Source organism: Oxyura jamaicensis, chromosome 1 (assembly GCF_011077185.1).
Source record: "Oxyura jamaicensis isolate SHBP4307 breed ruddy duck chromosome 1, BPBGC_Ojam_1.0, whole genome shotgun sequence".
NCBI lineage: Eukaryota > Metazoa > Chordata > Aves > Anseriformes > Anatidae > Oxyura > Oxyura jamaicensis.
In genome coordinates, this window is record NC_048893.1 from 72,656,251 (window position 1) to 72,666,198 (window position 9,948).

The window sequence follows — 9,948 nt, forward strand, 5'->3', positions numbered from 1 at the left end:
ATGCCGGCAGGTCCCCGGGCCCCGCGGAGGATCCCTACCGGCGATCCCCGGCGGGCCTTCTGTCCCGCGGCGGACCCCGGCAGGAGATCCCACCGTGCACCAAGCGCCGTGCCGGACGCCCGGTGACGAACACCGGGAGCTCACCTAACCTGCTGCCCAGAGCTGGTACCAAGACCTGCTCGGCACACCTGCTCAGAACAAGTGTTCCGCAGCGCTGCTCATGGAGTTGGTTCCCAGAGCTGGTCCCCACGGTTTTGCCCAGACCTGCTCTCCGGCTCTTGTCCGCACGGCTCGGCCACAGCTCCCCAGAGCTGCGCCGAAGACCTGGTCCCCAGAGTCTGTCGCCGAGTCCTGCGGACCAGACCTGCTGCCCAGGGCTAGTCCCCGGAGCTGGTTCCCAGATGCGGTAGCCTGACCTGGGCACCAGGCCTGCTCGGCAGAGCTGCTCTCCCACACCTGCTCCCCAACACCTGGCCTCCCAACCTCCCACTTGGCTTCCCAACCATTTCAAGCACATTGAAATGTGAAGTGTAGGAGAATTATTCAGTTTGGAGCATTTCAAATTGAATGTGAAATCTATGGGTTCACTCTGAAAGGTGTGATGATTCCTATAATAAGTGATTCTGCTGATTAATTGAGATAAATATTTTTTGCTTTATTTTTAAAACATAAGAACTCTGGGCTATAATTTTTGAAGAATGTTTTTCATGTTGTTCCAACCTCGTTGTCTGAATTATTTCATCTCCTTCTACGTCTTTCTAGATATACTTTTCCTGGGAATTTCTTTTGTACAACCTACTGATTTATTATCCCTTGCGAATGTCATTTTTGATGCTGGATTTGCAGGTGATGCTCGCATGGCTGTTTCCGGTGGATAGGGGTGTGCAATGAGCCCGGGGGGCATATATCTGGGATTATGGGGAGGTGGCTGGTTCTGGGGGTAGGGCTGCAAAACAGGGTTGTATTTCTGGGCGTAGGGGTGCGCAAGAAGGGCGTTTCTGCATGTAGGTCTGTGTAAAAAGGATGGTTGTGTTTCTGGGTATCAAAGGGCGTGGGGGAGTGTCTGGGGGTTAGTGGTGTGGAATGCACATGCCTTTTTGCGCACCCCTATCACCAGAAACATCTCACCTGTTTCGCAGCCATATCGCAGAAACACCTCCCCACTGTTTGCGCCCCTAAGCACAGAAACACCACCCTTCTGCCTTATTGCATACCCCTACCCCAGAAACACCTCCTCCCCTTGTAGCCCACCTCTCCGCCCAGAAGCACCCCACTTGTTGCACACCACTATCCCCAGAAACACAACCCTCCTTTTTGTGCAGAAACACACATCACCCCCTTTTGCGGACATCTATCCCCAGAAAACCTATCCCCGGTTTCGCAGCCCCACCCCCAGAAACTCTCACCCCCACTGTTAGGCACGCCTAACCCAGAAAAGTCCCCCACGATGCTGCGCAACACTACCCAGAAACCTTGTCTCTTACCTTTATGTTACCATATAAAGGGAAGATGCCTCTCAGCTGGATTCTTTTATTTCTTTATTATTATTGTTCTTGGCTTTAAGGTACATAAGTTTTATTTCAGGATCTCATGCAACAGAACATCTGTCCTTTAGAGAGAGCTCGTTGAAATGTTATACGCAAGTTTTCTTCAAAACTGTAGGTTAGTATTGAAACATGGGATTAGAAATTAGACAGTGACTGATTAGGAATAAATATATAGACAGTACTCATTGCTTAGTATGTGCTGTGCTTGGAAAATACAATCTTACATTTGCAATGTACTGTGCTTGTGCTGTGCTGGGAAATTGCAAGATGTACGTGCAAATACAGCATGAGAGTATGCACAGATCAAGAGTAAGGAGGAGGACTAAAAGCTGCCAGCGCAGATTTATGATAGGGAGTAAGGAGGAGGACTAGAAGAAGGTCACACTTGCAAGGTGTCTGGATAACAGGGGGCCCTCGGACCCTGGGAACTGAATTATGCCTAGTGTGCACCAGGCATAATTCCCTGGAGGAACTCCGCTCCTCGGCCACTCACTGCGGGGTCAGACAACGACCTTCTGGACTGCAGAGAAATGATATATATTTCATTTTAAAAAGGGGCCCCATATTGGACAGCTGGTAAATCGCACAGAGACATCTGTCATACAGCATAGACACAGAGGAGAGTGGGGTACCCTACAGGCTGACTGACAGAGTTTTTGAGGGAGGGATCTGCTGACTGATAGGGCAACTGCTAGCAATCTTGGGAGCAGAGCGGAGGTTACCGCTGCATCCCAGTTTTGGGACCTGCTAATGACTGTATAAGAAGACAGACCTCGTGGCCACTGTAATGCACTCCAGGATGCCGTTGGCTTTCTTAGCCAACTTGGCACACATTTTGACCTTCTCTGACCGTCTCTGATTCTTTTTTTCACCTTTTGACCGCCTCTGAACTTCTCTCCTCCTTTTGGCCCGCTGTTGTGGTTTAACCCAGCTGGGGTTAAAGGGGGTCTTGAGGACTGTCATGATAACCCTTTTATATTACAAAGCTAATGTTTTAGTCCTAAATTTTCAGGACACCTTAGTACAGAAGAAAGCTTTATACAATTACTGATGTGACTTTCTCTAAAAATGTATATTTTTGTGTCCAGTTGTATTATTTAAGTGTTCCTTTGTATCAATTTATGTATGCTTCTGTTGTGGTTTAACCCACCGTCAGCTAAACACCACACAGCCGTTAGCTCACCCTTCCCCCCCCCCCCCCGGGATGGGGGAGAGAAACGGGAAAGTGAAGCCTGTGGGTTGAGATAAAGACAGTTTATTAAGATAGGAAATAATAATAATAATGTGTATGAAACAAGTGATGCACAATGCAATTGCTCACCACCTGCTGACCGATGCCCAGCCCATCCCAGAGCAGCTGGCCCCCCACCCTGGCTAGCCACCCTTATATATTGTTTAGCATGACGTCAGATGGCATGGAATACCCCTTTGGCCAGTTTGGGTCAGCTGCCCTGGATCTGTCCCCTCCCAGCTCTTGCTGTACCCCCAGCCTGCCCGCTGGCAGGACAGAGCAAGAAGCTGAAAAGTCCTTGGCTTAGTGTAAGCCTTGCTCTGCAACAATTAAAACATCAGCATGTTATCAACACTCTCATCCTAATCAAAACATAGCACCCTACCAGCTACTAGGAGGAAAAATAACTGTCCTAACTGAAACCAGGACACATTCTTTAACTTTTTTTTTTAAACTTTTGACTTTCTCTGACCTTCTTTCCACCTTTTGACCTTATTTGGCCTTCTTTCACCTTCTCTGAGCTTCTCTGACTTTTTTTCTGCCTTTTTACTTCCTCTGGCCTTCTTACCGCCTTCTGACCTTCTTTACTCTGAACTTCTTTAACACCTTTTTGCCTTTTGAAACTCTTTGACATTCTTCGACCTTCTCCGACACTCCTTGGACTTATTTGAAATTCTTTCAACTTCTCTGAACTTTCTCACCTTCCTTAAGCCTTTTGAACTTCTCTGACCTCCTTTCCGCCTTCTGACATTCTCTGAACTTCTTTCATATTCTCTGACCCTCTTTACCTTCTTTTCCCCTTCTCTGACCTTCTCTGGCCTTCTCTGACATTATATGACCTTTTTTTTTTTTTTTTTTTTTTTTTTTTTTGCCTTTTGACACTCTGAATTTCTTTCGGTTTCTCAGAGCATCTTTACCTCCTTTCCGCCTTTTGACTTTCTCTGACCTTTCTGCCTTTTGACCTTCTCTGACCCTTTTTCTGCCTTTTGACCTTCTTTGGCCTTATTTCACCTTCTCGAACCCTCTTTACCTTCTTTCTGCCTTTTGACCTGCTATAACTTTCTTTCACCTCCTCAGATGCTCTTTATCTTCTTTCTACATTTTGACCTTCTCTGGCCTTCTCTGGCCTTCTCTGAACTTCTGTAACATTCTCTGACCTTTTGTCGCCTTTTGACTGGCTCTGACCTTTTTTTGGCTTTTGACCATCTCTGATCTCCTGTCCACCTTTTGACAGTCTCTCACCGTCTTTCACTTTCTGATCCTCTTTAACTTCTTTTTGCCTTTTGAGCCTCTTTGACCTTGTTTCCACTTCCTCCTACCATCTTCCAATTTTTTCAGCCGCTTGATCTTCTCTGACCTTCTCTCCACCTTTTGAGCCTCTTTGACCCTCTCTGTCCTTGCTTCTGCTTTTTGACCCTTACTGACCTTGTTTCCACCCTTTGACCCTCTCCAAACTTATTTCCACCTTTTGACCCTCTCTGACCTCCTTGCCTCCTTCTTTCACCTTCTCTCATCTCCTTTCCCCATGCTGTGACATGCTTAGAACTCTTTGAACTTCTTTTTGCCTTTTGACCTTACTTGACCTTCTTTCACCTTCTCTGACCTTCTCTGACCTTTTACTGCCTTTGACCTACTCTAACCTTCTTTCACCTTCTTGGACCCGCTTTACCTTCTTTCTGCCTTTTGACCTTCTCTGACCTTCTTTCACCTTCTCGGTCCCTCTTTTTCTGCCTTCAGTCTTTTGACTTTCCTTGGCCTTCTTTCTGCCTTTTTACCTTCTCTGACCTTCTTTCAACTTCTCGAACACTTTTTAGGTTCTTTCTGCCTTTTCACTTTCTCTGAACTTCTTTCCGCCTTTTGACCTTCTCTGGCCTTCTGTCTTTTTACCTTATTTGACTTTCTTTCACCTCCTCTGAGCTTTTCTGACCTTTTTCTGCCTTTTGACCTTTGACCTTCTCTGACCTTCTCTGACTGTCTCTATCTTGTTTCGCATTTTGAAATTCTCCGACCTTTCCTGACCTTCTCTGACCCCCTTTACCTTCTACCCACCTTTTCAACTTCTTTGACCTTCTCTGACCCTCTTTACTTTGTTTCTCCTTTTGAACTTCTATTAACTCCCCTGACTTTTTTTCACCATTTGACCTTCTCTGACCTTTTTCTGAATTTTGACCTTTTCTAACCTTCTCTGACCTTCTCCTTTTTTCATCTTTTGAACTTCTCTTAACTCCTTTCCGCTGTCTGACCTTCTCTGCTCTTTTTTCACATTCTCTGACCCTCTTTACCTTCTTTCCCACTCCTCTGACCTTCCCTTACCTCCTCTGACCTTTTTTCTTTTGACCTTCTCTGACGTTCTCTGACCTTCTCTTGCCTTTTTTCACCTTTTGACCTTCTCTCACCTACTCTCACTTTCTCTGATCCTCTTTACCTTCTTTGCACCTTTTCACCCTCTTTGACTTCTCTGACCTTCTCCAACCTTCTCCGACTCTCTTTGACCTTCTTTTACATTCTCAGACCCTCTTTGCCCTTATTTGACCTTTCACCTTCTCTGACCCTCTTTACCCTTTTTCCACTTTTGACCTTCGTAACTTTCTTTTACCTTGCCTGACCTTCTTTGACCTTCTTTCCACGTTTTTACCTTCTTTCATTTTCTTTGAACCTTATCACCTTCTTTGCAGCTTTTGATCTTCTTTACTGTCTTTCTGCGTTTTGACCTTCTTTGACCTTCTTTCATCTTCTCTGAACTTCATTACCTTCTTTTTGCCTTTTGACCTTCTTTGACCTTCTTTCCACCTTTTGACATTCTTAACCTCCTTTCACCTTCTCGGTTCCTCTTTACCTTCTTTTCACCTTTTGACCTTTTTTGACCTTCTTTCACATTCTCTGAACCTCATTGCCATCTTTTCACCTTCTTATCTTTTTTCACCTTCTTTCCCCCCTTTGACCTTCTTTGATCTTCTTTCACCTTATCTGACCCTCTTTACCTTCTTTATGCCTTCTGACCATCTTTGACCTTCTTCCCCCCCTTTGACTTTCTCTGACCTTCTTTCACCTTCTCTGGCCCTCATTACCTTATTTTAAGGTAATGCCTTTTAATCTTCTTTGACCTTCTTTCGTCCTTTTGACCTTCTCTTCCCTTATTACTGCCTTTTCTGTCCCTATTTAACTTCTTTTCACCTTTTTACCTTCTTTGACCTTCTTTCTGCTGTTGGGCATTCTTTCACCTGCTTTCACCTTCTCTGATTCTCTTAACCTTCTTTCTGCCTGTTAACATTCTTTGACCTTCTTTCTGCCTTTTGATCTTATTTTCCACCTTTGACCTTCTCTGACCTTTTTCACCTTCTCTGACCCTCTTTGCTTTCTTTTCACCTTTTGACCTTCTCACCATCTTTTCATGTTTTGACCTTCTCTGACCCTCTTTGACCACCTTTTTACCTTTTTGCTTTTTCTGATCCTCTTTCATCACCTGTTCACATCTTTGCCTTCTCTGGTCTTTTTACCGTTTTAACTTCTCTGACATTCTTTGACTTTCCTTTTATTCCTGAAATTGTCAGGTATTCTTTTCCCAGACTTCTAGCCTGCTCACCTTCTCTGACCCTCTTTGACCACCTTTTACATCTTCGCCTTCTCTGAACCTCCTTGACCTTCCTTTTACCTCTTCGTCTTCTCTGAACCTCCTTGACCTTATTTTCGCCTCTTCACCTTCTCTGACCTTGTCTGACACTCCTTTAACCTGCTCACTTTGTCTGACCTTCTCTGACCTTCCTTTTATTCCTGAGCTTGTCAGATATTCTTTTCCCACACCTTCAGCCTGCTCACCTTCTCTGACCCTCTTTGACCTTCTTTTCACATTTTCACTTTGTCTGACCCTCTTTGAACTTCTTTTTGCCTGTTCACCTTCTCCGAACTTCTTTGACCCTCCTTTTGCCTTTTCTCCTTCTCTGACCCTCTTTGACCACATTTTCACTCCCTTTCACCTTCTATGACCCTCTTTACCTTCTTATTGCCTTTTCAGCTTCTCTGACCTTCTTGGACCTTTCTTTTCTTCCCAAATTTATCAGATCATCTTCTCCCAGACCTTCAGCCTGCTCACCTTCTCTGACCTTCTGGGACCTTCTTTTCCACTTTTCTCCTCTCTGACCCTCTATGACCTTTTCGCCTTTTTACATTCTCTGGCCCACTTTGACCTTCCTTTTTTTTTTTTCCTAAAATGGTTAGATATTCTTTTCCCAGACTTTCAGCCTGCTCACCTTCTCTGACCCTTTTTGTCCTTCTTTTCCACTTTTCACTTTTTCTGACCCTGTATGACTTTCTTTTCTCCTCCTCACATTTTCTGACCTTGTTTCACCTTCTTTTCCCCCTTTCACCATTTCTGACCATCTTTGACCTTTTCACCTTTTTACCTCCTCTGACCCTGTTTGACCTTCCTTTTATTTCTGAAATTGTCAGATAGTCTTTTCCCAGACCTTCAGCCTGCTGACCGTCCCTGACTGTCCCCTTACCATGTCTTCACCTTCTTTGAACTTCCTTTTATTCCTAAACTTCTCAGATATTCTTTTCCCAGACCATCAGCTTCCTCACCATCTCTCCACCATCCCTCCACCACAACTCCACCTTCTTTGAACTTCCTTTTATTCCTGAACTTCTCAGATATTATTTTCCCAGACAATCAGCCCCCTCACCTTCCCTCACCTTCCCTCACCTGTCAAATATTCTTTTCCCAGACCTTCAGCCTGCTCATCTTCTCTGATCTTTCAAGTCGTTTGACTTCCCTTGACCTCCCAAACTTTTTTCCAAACTTTTTTTTTTTTTTTTTTTTTTTTTTTTTCCATTGCTATCTTTTCTGGTCCCCTTGGACCCATTTTTAATTCCCTAAGTTGTCTGACCTTCGAGTTCCCTCTCTGACCACCTTTTTATGCCCCAGGTTGTCTGACCTTCTTTTCCTGGACTTGACCTCCTTTGACCTTCTTTTTTTTATGTCCTTGACTTTTTTATTTTTTTTTTTATCCCTTAGATTCTTTGAGCTCCCTTGACTTTCTTTTCATTCCCGTGATCTCCCTGTTATTCCCCTGAAATTGCCTGATCCTCTCCTCCTCAAGTTGTCTTAGGTTCTGTTGCTGGATCCTCCCCTTGCCTTCACTATTTTTCTTTTCTATCATCTGACTTTCCCCATGCTGTCTGACCTTTTTTATTATTTTTTTTTTCCCATTTCCTTTCTGATCTTATCTGACCATTTCACCTCAGTTGCCTGACCTTTTCTCAGACCATTTTCCCTCTGATCTTGTGTGAGCTTTTTTCCTCAGATTGTCTGATCTTCTTTTCTTTCCCTTAGCTTATTTACTTTTTTTTTTTTTTTTAACCTTTTTTTCTGTGACCTACTCCCTTCCTGTATTCCTCCTCTCTCATCTTCCTTTCCCTTCTATTTTGATCCTTCTGTAAGACCTTTTTCCTCTAATGTTGACCTTCATTGTCCTTCTCTGTCTCCTCAAACTTTGTCTCTAACTTGTTTTTTCATCTTTCACTTCCACTGGGCTTCTCTTCTTTGACTTCTCATGATTTCTTCTTTTCCTTGTGATTTCTGACTTTTCTCCAACCTTCTGTTCTCCTCCCTGCTCTTCTCTTTTATCTCTTCTCACATCTTTTTTCTTTCCTTTTCTTCTGTCCTTCACTGTCTGTCTCCTTGCCTCTCTCTTTTACCATTCTCCCTAATTTTCTGAAGCACTGAGCTACATAATGGAAATATTTAGAAATAGAAACATGCTTTTGGACTGCAGTTATTTTGTTTATTCTTTTTGGGGGGTCAGGGGAGTGTTAAGGGCTCTTATACCTGTATGAAATGCTGTTTATCTCTGCATTTTTGCTAGAGGACTTAGCAGGATAAGAGGAAAACCAAGTGCATTTCCACTGTGCCTTGTAATGTCTGCTCTATTTCTTTTCCTTTCTACAGAGAATTCACTGATGTACATTGTGTCTTACTTTGTACACAATATGCTGAGTTTTTGAGAGGCTACAGAAGTCACAGAATTCCCATTGCTAATATTTGCTTTCTATACTGTGTTAACTGAATGGCAGGAGCAAGGTGCAATTGATTGATTGGTGCATGACAGAAAGAGGAAGAAATATAATATACTCTGGCATTCATTTGGGGAAGAAAGCACACTTCTAAGTTCTAATTATATGTGCCAAAAGGAAAATATGGCCTCAGACTTTTAAAACACTTCCTTTGAAGTGTCAAATTGGGTTAACTATCTAAGTAGAATCACCCTGTGGTCTGCTGCGTGAGACAGATTATACTTGATAGTACGTGTGATTTAATGACTGTTAAAAAGGTGAACCACAGAACAGCTGAGGGTGGAAGGCACCTCTGGAGATCACCTGGCAAACCCCCCTGCTGCAGCAGGGCCACCCAGAAACTGTAGAATATGCCACACTGTACTCTCTCTGATTGTTATATTCCTGGTTAGCTTTTCTGTTTATACTTTGTATACTTTGTATATTTTTATACAGTATAGTTTGCCTCAGATCACCTGGTGTGGAAAATTCATAATAGCTTTTCATAAGACAGAGTAATTTGTGTAATGAACTGGTGTCTGGTACATGCATTTTTGACATGCAAAAGCCTAAAAGTCTAAATATCTAAGTAACAACTGTTTAATATAATAGCAGGCTTTAACTAAAAGGTTATTGGCTTTTGTTTGCTTTTTAAGAGTTTGAGAATGCTTTAATATGCTTATACTTCAAGATGATGGCTAAAAAGACTTTTACTGATAAAATCCTCTGTTATTTGGTAAAGGAGTTAGAGTAGGACACAAGAGTGGTACACTAAACTGCATATTTGTAAATGGTAGCGTAGGAGATAGATCTTGCTGACTAGTAGCAACCAGATGAAAGGAGTTCAAAAACTGTACAGTTGTACTGGATACTGCCTCATTCAAAACATCAGTGAATTAGGTCTTGTGTCAAAAATATAAATATATGTGTGTAATGTGTGTATATATATATATGTTTTCCTATCATTGCTGTTGCCAGCCACACTGCTTCCTTTCATGTCCTATATTCTGCTGTATTATGATGATTCCGTTTTATTCTGATGATTCTGTTTTAAACCAAGTCATGGCCAGAGTGACCAATGCAGAAGACTTCAGTAACTTACACTCTTCCTTTCAAGGAATC